Below are 16225 nucleotides of genomic sequence, written 5' to 3'. Positions count from 1 at the left end.
ATTTAGTAAGACTTTTAAATAAATGAATTATGGTTGAGTAAAGGTGCTGAGGAGACCTGGACAATGCACGTTGCACAGGCCACCTACAAGGAAGTCAGTTTGACCTACAAAAGAACAATGAAATCCCCAGCTTTAATGAGCTCAGTCAGCTGACTTCTTCACTGAGAGCACCATTTTATGCCATTATTTTGTAAAGAAAATTCAACACAGATAAATGTGAACATATTTAAACTGCAAATAAATATTCTATAGAGAAGAACAATATGGGCTCAAGGCACATCAGATATGAAAAAGGTCAAGTGAGCAGTTTAGGGAGTTAAAAATTACATATTTCACTAACTCTTGATCTAAGTGCTAGCAACTCAAGTATTTGACTTGAAACTATTGCTTACATATTGTCTGATCCCCACCAAGATACTGCTCAAGAAACTCAAGAAATTTACGTACAGAAATAAAATAGTTTACTTCCATCTCTTGTCCAGGAGAGTCCAAGCACTAAGCAGGCCTGGCCTCAAGGGAGACATGGAGAGCAGAGTGGGCACAACTGCATCAGTCACCCCTGTTCATCACTGTGCACACACATTTATTCCATGGGCATCTCCCCCAAAGTATGAGGCTGTACTGGCACTGGGAACTGTCACCCTCAATTCCATTGACTGGAAATTGTTTGAATACCCCAGCTGTGACCATACCAACTCAGTTACAGACCAAAACTGGTTAGTTTGGTGAGCATTTGCATCGTCCCAGTTCTTCAGCACAGACACCTGGTTAAGTTAACCAACAACTGAGAAGCATATAAAAAAACTGAAAGAAACTTTGACTCAAGTACTGCTCTGTTATGAGGGACTGGTGGAGTCAATCCTGTCTCTTAAGGTGGAAGACTGATGCAATCTTCTATCATGCCCAGTTAGCTATCAGTTCTGTGAAATTCAAGTCCCTAGTTAGCTTTGAACATATTTCATTTGAAGGCACCATACTAAAAGCTTTATATTGGTTATCTTTCACTTTCGTAATAAAAAGGGGAGTGGCCTTTCTTACCATTCCCTCTTCAAGAGACTATTTCAAGACATTTTTAACAGCCTCTTGGACAGTAACCAGAATTAAATCTGCTAAAGCACTGCCTTATCAATTTATCAATCAATCCACAGAAGAAACCCAGTGCTAGCAACATGCAACAGTTACTAGAGGAAAAGAAAAAGGAAGATGTTTTTTCCAGTTCCCCAAATTCCTTTAAAAATATAAGGGTTTCAAGACCTTTTTATTTCACATAAACAATCCTCCAATCCAACTTTCACCAAGCCTAATAGTTGCCTGAACACCACTACCTAAATTCATTTAGGAATCCTCAGAATATCCTGCCCTGCCTTTCGAACCTGCACCATGAAATTAATGCTTCCTATCACTCTGAAGCATTTGGACATCTGATTTTCACCTTGTGTGTTTGCTTTGTATGAGATGATGGCAACATAGGAGACAACTGAAACAGATTTAAGAGCTGTATTTCCAGAGCTGAAAGTGCAGCAATGTTTCTGGTAAGTTTACAGACAGAAGTTTCTCACACGTTCTCTTCAGCATACAGACAAGTGACAACAGTAGGACAGGATCTCCAGAAAGCTTTATCTCCCGAAGTCCTGGTAAATCCAGGCCTCTTAAGGTAAAAGGCTAGAGGAGCCAGATAAGCCATATCTCATGTAATCTGATATGCCACCTTCCTTTTCCTGCACAGAGTGCTCAAATTCAAGAGCTTTTACAGATTGACACAACGAACTAAGGCCATCAACACAGATATATACAGCAACTTTTACAGTCCATATAAAATGTTTGTCACCAGCAGAGGGGGAAAGGCACTAGAGAGATCAAAGGAAAATTAATGAGAGAAATACAAAGTCCCACTTCCAGAAGTAACTTATTCATAAAGGTACATGTTCAAAATACATTTCTATACATAAAATATAAATATATATACATAGAGAGAGAGAGAGAGATAGAGAGAGAGAGATAGAGAGAGAGAGATAGAGAGAGAGAGATAGAGAGAGAGAGATAGAGAGAGAGAGATAGAGAGAGAGAGAGACCTGTTCAGCTGAAGGATTATTTCTATAGATGCTTTTCAGAGTACCCTATTGGCAAATCTAGTAATGTATTCTGCTGGAGAGGCTGACCAGGAAGGGGACACAGGACAAGGACACACCAGAGGGGCTGGGAGTGGGTACACAGCATTCTGTGTACCCAAGAAACAGAGCAAAGAAACCAGCCCACTCATCCAAGAGCGAGACTTGACTTCATGCCTGTTTTTTTTTTCCTGTTGCCAAGTGCAAATGGAAGGACTGCTATGGAGGATACATATTCAACTCTCAGACAGCACTGAAGTAAAGAAGCTTCTCACGTTATTCTCTTAATGGTTATTTCAGGCATGTTCATGCAAGAGGCTGATCAGATAAAATGGGGCATGTGACAGAAGCCAGTAGGTCCCACCTGTGAAATGCCACCTCACAGAATTAGGGTCTATGAATGAGAAACATGTTTGGAAAGACACAAGAAGTCCCATCACACCCTCACCCCCAGCTCCCCACTTTCCCCAGATGAAAGGAAGATGATGTCAACACAGAGCACAAGGAGGGGAGGTCCACAGAGTATCTCTGGGAACAGGGAGAGGGATGCGGGAAGCAAGACTGGCAGATGGCAACTGAAGGCAAATAGAGTTTAAGTCCTACAGAGGAAGAGATTTTTAGCAGCTCTAGAGAGGCCCTTATTATGGAAAGAAAACAGTTAAGACAACAGCCCTCCCTTCTCTCCGCTGCATTGGTGAAATGCCAGAAGCACTTTGCTAAAGTTCACATAAGCATGGGGGAAATGGAACTTCAAACATCTGGAGTATGGAGGTCAGACAGCGCTGCAGAAGCAGCTGGCCCTGCACGCAGGAGGCGGCTGTCTGCCAGGATGTCAGTGAGTGAAGAGGTGGGATGGGTCTGTGGCTAAAAGCAAAAGCCTGGAAAACAGCAGATTGAAATGCTATTCCTGGCTCTGCCAGACTTCCTGTGTTATGCCAAGCAAGGAGCTTTGCTGCTTGGGTTTGGAGCTGTGCACCTGCACCAGGAATAGACAGGGCACAGGTACAGGCAGCACTGCCACAGCTGCCTGCTCTGGCCACAGTGACACACAGTGACAGCCCAGATTTCTCTGTTAAACACTTTCCACTGATGTTTTAATTGCTAATGAAAGCACACAAATGAGTTACAGATAACACTTCCTGTGCTTTGGCAAAACCTACTGTCAATTTTAACCATTTGAGCGACTAAATGTACATACATGCATTATGAACGTTATTCATTTTAAAAAATACTAGCCCTCCAATGCCTGTGATACATGTTTATATGGAGTACAAGAAATTTTTTGTGTTCTAGATAACTTTCTTTTCTTTCAAATGCAACTGCTATTTCAATATGTTCTTCAAGAGCTTGAGTATAATAAACAGATAAAAAAAATGCATCATTAAAGTGTAGGTCTCTGTGGGAAGACAGAAGTGGAGATGAGGCATTTATCTCCACTTGCCTCCTGAAGTCTATGGCTTTTCAGCAATGTCAGGAGTGGGGGAAGAAAAAGAAATAGCTTCCACAGTGTAATATATTCCCTGTTCTAACACAAAATCCCTGATCCCTCTAGAATATGGTTTCCAGTATTTGCAGGAGATGCAGCTGTGGCTGCACCCCACACCCCACCACTTCAAAAGCTGCATAACAGGAAGTACAGACCCAGCTCTGCATTAGATCAAAACTACAGCACATAGCAAATTAACAACTGGTAACCATTCACTTGAGTTTTACACTGCCACAAACATATTTCTGAATGTCAGTTCTTTTACTCAGCCCTTCCTCTGGCCCACCACGTCCCCTTCACCAAGACAGGATTCCAATAAGAGAACTCTCAAGGTACACCCCCTCTCCTCTAGTGCTCTACACAGTCAACTGAACAGACATTTCAATGCTTAACTAACACCAGTTGCTGATTAAAACCAGTCTTTAAATTGGAAGATACTTCAAAAGAGAAGTGCTTCAACAGTACAATCTGATGGATTTTTGACAGAACAACATTTGGGATGTATAGTCACATTACATTTGTATTCAGCCCTAAAAAGCACAAAAAAGCAGATAAATGCTTTTGATTATGCAAAGTCAAAATTCCAGTTGTATGTGTAAGTGTATTTCAGTCTGTGAAATTAGATATCAGTAACTTCAAATTATTTTTTTCTGGGTATTCCTGAAGGCTAAGTCAATTCAAAAGAAAAAAAGAAGAAAAAGGAATATGCTTATGCAAGCTTCCACATAAGAGCTCCAGCATTTTAAAGTAGCTGATTAAGTCCCTCTTTTCCTTACTGGAAGCAATGCACTTGCCTAGAATTAAACAAAACATACAAACCTAAATATAGTTTTGACTGTAGGAAAGCACAACAGAAAGGAAAATTTAAACAGCTTCTTCAGTAGTTTGGACTCACTAAAGAACCACCATGGGAGTAGAACAAAACTGTATGTCAAACGAAAAGCATTTTGTGTGCCAAAAAAAGCAACTTCATAGGAGATGAACATGTGCAATTGCAAAGAGCACTGCAGGTGGCTGAAAAGGAAACCAACTAAAAAAAGCCTATGAAAAATAACAAGTCTGAATTTTCTGAAAGTTTGTCTGAGGTAAGAGGCTGATAAAGCTGTAACAATGATGAGTCAGAATGTTCATGCCTGAACAACAAATAAAAAAAGGCCCAAAGCCCAATACCTCACATTTAGTTTTAAGTTGGCAAGACAAATTGCAAAGAGCATGGAAAAGAACACACGCCAAGAGAAAGTGAGCTAATATTGCCTTAGCCTTAATGTATCACCTCTTCAGTGCTTTACTTAATCAGCTCTAAAAGCAAAAATAAAGTATTTTCCAATAATAAAGGTTACGTGGATGAGATAGTGGATTTATTGTATATTTCAAAATAATTATTATGCTAAAAAATAACAAAACTCACACATAAAATCTATTCTCATTTATCACATGTATTTACTTCAAAGTGGTCTGGATTAATTTTTAGACACATACTTTTCTGAAAACAAGAAAATCACAACCAACCAAAAAAAAACCCAAAAAAACCCAAACAAACAAACAAAAAAAAAAAAAAACAAAAAAAAACACAGACCTACACAAACACATGCACAAAAACACCTCTCCCAAGCACCTCCCTTCTCTACATGAATTCAGGGCCTATGAGATGTCTAAGGCTGACAATTCTAAGAGAGGCTGTTTCCCCCACACATAAAAAAAGGACAACACATGTTGGAATGATGATGGGTATCCTTTAGCTACCTGCAGACATAGTTTGATTACAAATCACCCAAGCCACAATGTTCCTTCTATCCCTCTTTGATCATATGCCATCTGATGGCAGTGATACAAGCTAGTGGAACATGTGCTGGTTTTCAGCTGGCTCAACACTGCACCAGGAGTAACTCATGAGTATTAATTCAACAGCCAGCACGTGGCTAAAGGCCACACTATCTACACCACAAACCCTCTTGGATTAGTGCCACAAACACAGTTTACCCTACATGAAATGTCTACTTCTCATTTCCTAAATGTTCAAGGGTTGAATATTCTACTTTGTCCAGAAAATAACTACTAAATTTCTGGACTTTTAGAAGATATTTTTAATAAAAAGTAGGCAAGATGCTACAGCAAACAACTTGGTTGTAGCACTACGAAGTGCTACTCCAATGGAGTGAAAATCAACAATAAAGATTTGTTTCCTCTTGTCCCCCTGCCCATCAGTAAAATAGGTGGCAGGAACAATCCTCAGCCATTATAGATTCCAATCTAAAAGTTTTCAGTACACATAATTTACTTTACAGTTCACTTACTATCCATACCACTATCTTCTGCATATTACTGTAGCAAAGAGCTCTTCCATGTCCCTTGAATACCAAAACAAGTTTCTTGCTTTCATTTTAAAAGACAAACATAGCACAAAACAGATCAACTTCCTTATGCTGCCTGTCCTTTCTCAAACCCCCTTCAGCAAGAAGGTACATCAACAAAGGACAAGATTAGAAGCATAATGAACTTCCATCAGCTGAAACTTAAGACACTCAAGCAAAAAAGGAGAGTTGACAAAAATTCCCTCATATGTTTCCTAGGACTGCGCTAGAGTTTTGGACTGAGTCATACAGACTTCTTGCAATTTGGGATATATTAAGTAAAAGCAGAAGACAGACAAGCAAATCACAGGCATCTATGACGTTTACCAGTCTAACAGTGTGGGAAGGAAGGGCGAAGGCAGAGATGGAATTGCTAAAGCTGCTCTAATTCTCCATTGCCATTTTTATTTCCACACACAACTCAAACAGGAAGTTGCACATTGTTTCTGTAAATGGATTTCCCTTAGCCTCCCAACTCTTGGCCATGACTGATATGAAATACCACAGTTCTGTCTCTGGTAACATCCAGATAGCTTCAGAAGTCCCAGCAGCCCTTACCCCATACTGAGACACAACCTTATCCACCCTAAACTTTTTCTAACTAAAAATTTAGAGGGCAGGGCCTACTGGCAGAGGGAGCCTGGCCCACAAAGAAGCTGTGCCATAATTCAACCCCTCCACCAGGATCATATCTCAGGCTTGTAGATGTACACACCCAAAACTGAGATCTTGACTTCATCCTGTGCAAGAGCATCTAAAACAAACACTGCAGCCTGATGGCAGGTTAAGAGACAGTAGAAGTCTTGAAGAGAAGTCTTATGTATAGGCTCAGGAATGCAGGCACACCACTGTGTCTCTGCTGCTGAATGTATCATCCTACTATTGCTACAGTCAATTCATTAGACTGATAATGTGCTCAGAAATCAGCAATTTCCACTGTGCAGTTATTAGCATATTGATTAAATATGATTGCAAACACTTGGGGAGAAGACAGAGACTGAAGCCAGTCAAAGAAGCAGCTGGAAGTCTGCAGTTTTCAAGACCTTGTCTTCAGGATAATTGAGCCCACAGTTCAGGAAATAGGGGGCAGGGAACAAAACACTGTTTGTCACAAGAGAATGGTAGGAAAAAGAAGACTGGCCATCTCCTGCTGTCACTTTAGGCAGAAGTTATACATATGCTACACAAATATTGACCATTGAAATATTTACAGCTAACTGAGAGAGGCAGAGAAGTGCCCTGGTGAGGATGCTCCAAACACCACGGTGGGTTGTAAGCCTCCGAAAGGCACCACAGAGTTTTAGGAGGCAGCTCTTCCACACCACAGTAACAACCACCACAGACATGCACACAACTGGACACTGACCTGGGCAGTGCTGGACAGCTAAACATGCACTGAAGAGTCACTGAAAGCCTGCGAGAAACCTGAGTGCACAGGAGAGTGGTGGGATCAATAGACCACTACCTCCGAGTCAGGGAGGGAGGTGCTGCTGAGCTCCCCAAGAGATGAAGGAGCACATCACAACACTCTTTAATGGGCTACAAAAAAGACAGCTGGGCAAACTTCTGTGGCCTACCTTCCCCCACTGTTTTGGTAGGGTCTGGGGAGGTCAATGTACTTTTTGGATTTAAACTGTGTATATCCATTCAGCAATGCAGAGTGTATTTACTCCCAGAAGTATACAGCTAATATAAACAACAACTACACATTTGTTTTAAGAGCTACCACAACTAAGGAATCTCGGCAAATGGGAAGGAGGGGAAAAGTACACAGGAAAATCATCCAAATAAGATCTGCAGACTGCTCACAATCTCTTTTCCCAGGATGTTTGCTTAAGTCACATAATTGTTTGCAGAACCTCTGCTTTCTAAAAATGCATTTGGAAAAATTCATTCCACATTTTCTTAAATCAGTTTCTACTGATTAGATGATGCTTTTCATATTCTCAAAGTCATTATCCAGCAAAATTCTCTTAAACATATTCTAGGCAAACGTTTCACATGAAAATCAGTATTTTAAACATTTTCCAAATAATTTTTTTAAATGTCAGATATATTTAGTCCAAGTATTTAAGCCACCTCTATTAGAGAGCACCTTTGAAGAAATGTTTGCATTGACTGAAGGACTACACATTAATGCAGCTCAAGGAAATACCGACTTAAAGTTACTGAGTTGAAAATAAGATGCCAGTAACTTCAAGTTGTGGTCCCCTCACTCTCCCTTTGCTTCCATGTCTGGAGGTCTAGAAGTATGAAGCAAGCTAACTGGGAATGAAGGTTGATATTCTTGCTGCCAGCCCAGGGGCACACTGCACTGCAGGAGGAATTTGCTGCTTAAAGCAGCAAAATCCCCAGTGATTGAACTTGAATTTTGCTCAGTGAGAGCTTATGGAAACCATCCCCCACTTCCTGAGCTTTTTGTTATTTATTCATGTGCTACAGCCTGAGCTCAGAAAAGGGAAAAACTTGTTATTTTAACCAAAGCACCATGAACACCCCCAGAAATTCTCTCCTCCAATTTTAGCATTCAGATTCCAGAGTAACATCAAACATAACCACTACATCATGAGTGCTTTGAAACTGTAATAGATGCAGCACTTCTGAGGCCAGCTGTCATGCTACCATCAAAATAAGGCACTAGTAGACATATCTACAGGTCTGAATATCATCCATAACACAAAACCAGATATGCTTAATTACACATCAGGTTATGATGAGGCTAAAGCAGGGATATGGAAGTGGTGTGATGGCCATCCTCAGTGTGAAGAGTGGAACAAATAAAATAAAGGATGACCTGGCTCCTATCAACTTATAGGTGAGTTAACCCTATCGGTGCTGGCTGTTAACATGAGATTTAGAATGCACGAGGAAACTAAATCAAAATACAGTGACACAGGTAAGAGACTAGATAGCTGAGAAAGGTTAATTTGCTTCAGGTCTTTTGGACTTCTCTCTCAACTTTAATGACTCAATTACGTGAGGTTAGAACATTTCTGGTATGATTTGGAGCTTCTTCCATTTTACAAATTGAGATTGTCCTCAATTACTTCAGCATCTCGCTCATCACCACAGGAGGCAAAAAGTGCCATGAGATGGAGTACTGAAATAACTATTTCTACCATTCTTCCACTCTCAGAAGCCATAATCTGCCAAGATACATATGCAGGTCATCTGCATAATTTCAAGTTAAGTTTCTTTCTTATTTTTAATTGAAGTTTTAACTAAAAGAAATGCAATAACTATTTAGAGGAATACAAAAATTGCTAATCTACAACAGCAAGCACCTTACTAGCTTATCATACATTACCTATGAGCTATTAAAGAGCAAAAAATTGTGTACCCTGCTCAAAAACTTCAGTTAGCACTGTTTTCAGCCTAGCTTAGGTGACAAGTCTTTTCCACAGTAGAATTCATCTCTTCTACTCTGTACTGCAGGAGTACAATGGCATCTGGCCATTACTACATCTTGCTCAACACTTGACTTAACAACACACGTAAGAAAATCCTATAAATGGACAAAGAAGGATCAACTTCCCAAAGACAACCTTTATCTTCTTTCCAGTCTGATAAAGGTTGATTTGTGGTTTGAAGGCTTATCTTGCAATGTTATAAAGCCTAGTTTTGAATACCATTCAAAAATAACTTTAAATGGAAAAAATAATCCTGTAAAACAGAGTTCAACATGCAAGCAGAAATTCCTACGTTCAAATCAAGTCTTTCAGTCATGATTCAATTCCCTTGTTTTTACATTTTCAAATGATGGCCCAACTGACTTTTCCTGAAGCAATTATATGCTTTATTATTTTCATCATGACCCCTCTCAACTCTATGGTCCCCATCCTACTTGTTCTTACTTTATATTTAGAAGCATTTTTAATCATACACTTGCTGCTCCTGGTCTTGCCACATGGAGGAATTTGAGATAGCATGACAAGATCAGTTTGATTATTATTTTTCTCTTGCAAGAAAGGAGAAAGAAGCCAGTAAAGAAATAGTAAGCTGTGCTTCAGTCCTGGGGTGAGACCATGCTGAACTGTATCATTGGATCCATTGTAAATAATCATCCTAGGACAACATGTGAGGAGAAGAAGCAAATGCCTTTAGGCATGAACAGGTAAAGCTGTATTAAACATTAGCACTTATACAAGGATACAATAATTAAGTCACAGGTACTCAGCAGATTTTCAAAGAGAAAGCAAACAATATACAAAACCATCGCAATCAATATGTGATTCTGTGGCAACATTTTTATGACCATAAGATAAAATTAGGTACAATATTAGACAAAATTATTAAATAATGTAACTATTGTTTGGTACCAGAACTTAATATTAGAGAGCAAAATGACAGCTTTAGCAATCTACATTTTGGAATTGAGGAAGAGGCACTCATACTTTCACGCTGGTTACATCTACGTGCATAGTAAATATTCCAAATGGGAATGACTGAAATAGCAAATGATGGCCTTAGCTAATTGTCACTCTAAATGTGCTCATTCAAAACACATCCTGTGGTTTGTCAAGAAAAAAACCCTATATAGAGTACAGCTTTTAAAAAAACAAATTTACAGTTGTATTTCCATTATGGCCACAATGCCCTCTCTGTGATGGCACTTGCAGCAGGGTCAGGGAAGAATTAACAATATTCTCCAGCAAAATAAGCTGTCCCAAACAATGTTCAGGGTAACCTATTTAGGTCTTTAGCCATAAATTCTATCACCCAACACCATTTCACATTTTTTGTTGTAAAGGGAAATTTCCCTTTGTGGTCTGTGACTGCCCCAGAGATGCAGAAATGATGCTGGGGAAGGGAAGGGATTCCCACTTGGGCTCCAGAGCCATACAACAAGTGTTTTGTAAGATTAATATAGTTGGACAGATTTTCACACTTCATACACACTTTTTCAAAGCTACAAAAAACGAATAGAAGTTGTTCCAGCTTTAGAAGCTACCAAGTAATTTCAAAGACGCACATGAACTAATAAAGTGTTCTCTGTGTGTGTATATATATATATATACACATATATATTTGTGTGTGTATGTATGTATCTGTTTATATATATGTGTGTATATATATATATATATATATATATATATATATATATATATGAGACCTGTAAGGGGGCTTTTACAAGACATGCATAACATATCAATGGGTCCCAAAAGGCTGCTAATAGAGAGAATAAAGTCAAACCAGCAGCAGCATAAAAAATGGCACTATTATTATTGGCTGATAAACACTCATGTGAATCATTACTCGGTTTTCCACCTGCAGATCAAAGTTAACTAAGCACTTATAACGAGCCAGTAGAAAACACTAAGCAATTCCTATCTGAGTGGCACAAGAATTCCAGCCACAAGCACCCAGCAGGATTTGTTCTTGTGCTTGACTGGCAGCTTCAGCAATGCTGTACAATGAATGCTGCTGCTCATCTTCTTCACAGTAAGCTTCTTGTACTTGCTTTTCCCCTCCATTTCCCCAAAAAGAGTCAGGTAAAGCACACCACTACCCAGATACCACAAAAACCAACATTCCAAATAGCTGCACTGAATGGCATAGGTACAACAACTGAGTAAATGCTTTGGTAGCCTGCTCTTTTATTAGGCACAATGTTCTTATCATCTCATACACTGCATTTATGCAATTAAAACATTGACAGAGATGAAACTTTAATTTGATGTCAACCAGGAACTATTCATATGTGAAGACTGGTGGTTTACTAAGACTTGAAACAGAAGGAAAATCAGTTTCAGGCAGCAAGCTAATCAGATGCATATGAAATAAAAAAACAACAAGAGTCCTTGGAAAGTCCAATATGTGACTTCATATCAGGTTAGTGACACATTTCATCTGTGTGGTGTATCTCCCAGATATGAGAGGTTTTCATTAAAAAGACTGCACAAACACTGATGACTCCTTTGTTACACAAAATTGTCAAAAAGGCCTTTCAGAGTCATGCTCATAATCCTGGATTTTTGGCTTTGATTTCAGAAAACAAGAGGCTGCATCAGGCTTCTTAATTTACTATTTAATGAGGCATCTAGAGCTTACAATAAAATAACCACTGAGCAGAAAGAAAGTTTTAATGGTCTGAAACACATTGAAAACTATGCATTCCTACTGTCCTTCTAACAAACAGTGAAATGGAAATAAGCATATGAAGGAATTCATGACAGTCAATGGCTATTAAAGTAAGCAACTTTGCTCATTCCCCAAAAATATGTTCAAAACCCTGCATTCCACAGGGGGAAAAAAAAAGCGTACAACCAAAGTTTCTCGTTCAGTTTCTTCTTCATCAAAGCAACTGCTCTTCCCCATCACAGAAAGGCTGACATTGTGGTTGCTCTCTCATAGGTGTTTATAACTAAGTATCTTGGGAGGACTGCTTTGATTTGTTTGTTGGTAATGTGCTGGGGTTTTCTTTTTGACTGCATCAGCTGAACTGCACAGGGATTATGGACATCCTATGTGCATTCATTTGTGGACATGAAGGGAATTTCTCATCTGAATGGCTGACAAGGCAACTCTTGCACATTATACTTTTTCTGAGCAATTCATATATACCATGTAGAAGCTGATATGCACAAAGTTGACAACAATTTTCATAAGCAGACAGATAAACACAGCAAGCACAGCACAACTTCTCGGAGCCTTGGCCTCTATCAGGGAGCAAACAGGAAGAACAGGATGTGAAGCAAAGGCCAGAGATAACTGTCAGCACTTTATTAGGAGAGAGAACGTCACCCAAGGCAAGCTTAATCTAAACAAAAGGTGCAAGTTTCTTGCCATATTTAGAGTACTTGTGGCTGCTGACAGGCACAGGCAGTCCAAGAGAACCAGACAGAAGACATTATCTTTCTAATATATATTACATTGGATGATGCACTAGTTCCTGCTGATTCTTTTGGTCTCTCCACACAATTTTGGATGTGTGGAAAGATTGGCTGGAAGTGGAGCTTACAACATTTGTAGATATGTGATGGCAGCTTCTCCCCTGACTTTGTCAGTATCTCCCCCCCATCACCGATTAGTTCCCATAACTTATCATATGCCTTTCAAGGATACAAGTCAGCTTTTTTGATACATCCAGCTGCTGTAGTGTAATACCAAAAAGAGTCATGGCAGAGATCCAGTGCTGCATCACACTCCAGAACAAAAAGGCTTTTCCCAGCTCCATGTACTAATCTGCCAAGCTTCAGCTTATGGCTAGCTGTTTAACATTATACTGTCACTATCAGGTAAAAGACTTAACTGCAGAGACAGAAACACACTTAAGTACTACTAGGCTACCATAACATCACTGCTTTACTTTTTCTTTATCTGACTAAACTAACACAACTCCTTCAACCTCTCCTTGCAGGCTGCATGCTCCACGCCCCTGACCATCTCTGCATCCCTGTCTGCTGGACTGTCTCTGGTTTCCCTAAATCATTCTTGAACAATGCAGAGGTGACAAAAAAAAAAACAAAAAACAAAAAAAAAAACAAAACAAAAAAAACCACCTCCAAAAAAAAGACCCAGCACTCCAGATGAAATTGCATCACTGCCTTTCAGCCACAATCTTCCCAAGGCAGCCCCACTGAACCACACTGCTTCACTTATTCAGATAGCCTTGTGGTGTTGGCTTATGCCCAGCACAGCACCCCTTCAGCACACCAGCTCTTTTCCAACCCATTACTACTCACATAGTCACCTCCCAGCGCATACAAATGCACGTTGGGCCCTACCCTAGGGTGTAGGACCTTGGACTTTACCCAGTTTGCCAAGGTTTTTGCTGGTTCAATAAGAGTACTGTGTACTGAAGCTGTGCTATTCAGTGTATGAATCACCCTTCCTAACTTAGAGTTAGTTCCAGATTTGTTCAGGATATGTTTTATGTTCTGAATGGTCTCCAAAGAATGTTCTGAACACTGTGGGCTCCAGTACTGACCCTACTTGTGAGCAGCAGCCAACCGTTTGCTAGTTCTGGCTAATCTTCTCTCCAATTAACAGTCCTTCCATCTAGCCCATATGTTCTTCAGGTCAGACACAAAACGTCAGGGCTCTAAGCATTTACTTATTTTTAATGAGGCAACTTCAGCATAGAAGTACCTGGACAGCTGTACTTTGGAAGCACAGTCACCATTAAGGGGACCTGGAAAGATCTTTTGCTCCCATCTATAAGTGTACTAAAGTACTTCACGTAATTGCTGGTTTCTAGGCATGACCATCCACATTCATCAGCAGACTTGTCACATTTTCTACCCCGTTCCTACTTCTTGGCTTTCAAACATGAATTAAACTGTGTTGTGATCATACACCACAATCCCTAAATGCAGTATCACATTAATCCAAAGTATACACGCACTCTGAAAGCTCTTTCACACAAAGACTCCATCATAAAGAGTCACCACTATACCTGCACTGCCTTTTGCCTCTTCGAACACCAGACAGGCTGAGAAAGCAACAGCTCTTGTGCTCCTTTTCCCTGTCAAACACCAACTTGCTACTACTTTGGAGCTCACCCCTGACAGCCTCAGAACATGGTCAGCAGGACTTCTCTGAAACCTAATCCACATCAGTCCTGACTGGTAGCTAACCCAATGGAAAGGCCTTAATATTTGTGATTGTCTATGTGTGATTCAACACAGCTGTAGCCGTAGGATTCAGAAATCCTACAAGGCAGCCTCTGTGTATCTGCACTGTTGCCCTGACTTTACCTATACAACCATGCCATAGCAACATAAGGCACTTGGCTTTCTGCTTGCATACAGCATTTTAATTACACATGCAATTAATTAGACATGGACAGTAACAGGCAAGAGTCTTCTGAACTAATTCAGGGAAGTTTTTAAATTATTTTTTTAGTTCTAAAAGCTTGTAACTTTAAATGGTAACAAAGGATGTGTGTGCATTATTTTTGCTGAGAGTGATGTTTTCAGAATGCATTTTTTTGCAATAGTCCCTATTTCACATTACAGGAGAGCTTCAGATGCAAAAGAAAATCTTCACACTGAATGTTTAAGTGTTTCCTGGTGAAAATTGTAATTTCTTTAAAAGGAGACTATTGCTTCCTTCATGCTTGGATTTAAATACTGAGCTATTTAAAAATTGTTTATGTAGAGGGGAAAAAAAAAGGAATAGTTGCTATACCCAGTGCTGCAGCTCTGACATAAACATGAGTGCTGATCTGTTACATTTTTCAGTTTTGACACAGTAAACAAAGATGCCCCTGTCAACATCTCTCCTCTGAGAAATCTGGCTGTCCCATCTTCCTTCTCTTGAACTTTATGGAAATTAAGCAGCAAAAAATTTATCTTAAAGTACATGTTTTAAGTCAACTTTCATTTCTGAGAAGAGAAGAGGAAGAGCTCTCAAGACAACCAAGAAACAGTGCTGAGTACAGAGATCACTTCCCTAGTCCTACTGACCACACTACTTCTGACACAGGCCAGGATGGCACTGGGGTCTTGGCCACCTGGGCACATGCTGCAGCAGGTTCAGCTTCTGTTGACCAATACCCCCCAGCCCTTTTCTGCTGGGCAGCTTCCCAGATACTTCTCCAAGCCTGGAATGCTGCATGGAGCTGTTGTAGTCCAACTGCAGCACCTGGCACTTTGTCTTGCTGCACTTCAGACCGTTAGCCTCTTCCAGCCTGTCCAGATCCCTGTTCAGAGCCTCCCTGCCCTCCAGCAGATCAACACTTCCATCCCTCTTGCTGTGTCTGCAAACTGACAGAGGGTGCTCTCAATCCCCTCATCCAGATCATTGATTAAACAGGACCAGCCCCAATACCAAGCTCTGGGGAGCACCACTGGTGACCACTGACCAGCTGGATGTAGCTCCATTCACCAACACTCACTGGGCAAGGCCACCCGAACTGTTTTTTACCCAGCAAAGAGCCCACCCATCCAAACCATGGACAGCCAGTTTCTCCAGGAAATGCTGTGGGAGATGGAGTCAAAGGCTTTACTCATGTCCAGGTAGACATACCCACAGCTTCTCACTCATCCACTAAGTGGGTATCCTTTGTCATGGAAGGGGATCAGGCTGGTCAAGCAGGACTTGCCTTCACAAACGCAGCCTGGCTGGGCCTGATTCCCTGGTTTCACGTGTCACATGCTAGCACACAAGATGATGTGTTCCAAGACCTTCCCTGGCACAGAAGTCAGGCTGACAGGCTTGTAGTTCCCTGGGTCCTGATTCGGCCCTTGCAGGATGGTATCTAGCACATTTGCTAAGTTAATTCCATCAGTGAAGTCTTGATGCTCGTGTTGGTGCAAAGTATACACTTATTATCT

The 16225-nt window shown here is 40.4% G+C and overlaps 1 protein-coding gene across 15 annotated transcripts in view; it reads right to left on the bottom strand.

Annotated features, from left to right (window-relative positions):
* ABI1 (abl interactor 1) overlaps window positions 1-16225 on the bottom strand; it is a 76406-nt gene that overhangs the window by 34135 nt on the left and 26046 nt on the right. The gene's annotated exons all lie outside the window — the stretch shown is intronic.

The sequence above is a fragment of the Lonchura striata genome, chromosome 2 (genome assembly GCF_050655825.1).
Source record: "Lonchura striata isolate lonStrDom1 chromosome 2, ASM5065582v1, whole genome shotgun sequence".
Lineage (NCBI taxonomy): Eukaryota > Metazoa > Chordata > Aves > Passeriformes > Estrildidae > Lonchura > Lonchura striata.
The sequence above is the reverse complement of the archived record's forward strand: the minus strand, read 5'-3'. Positions and strand labels throughout refer to the sequence as shown.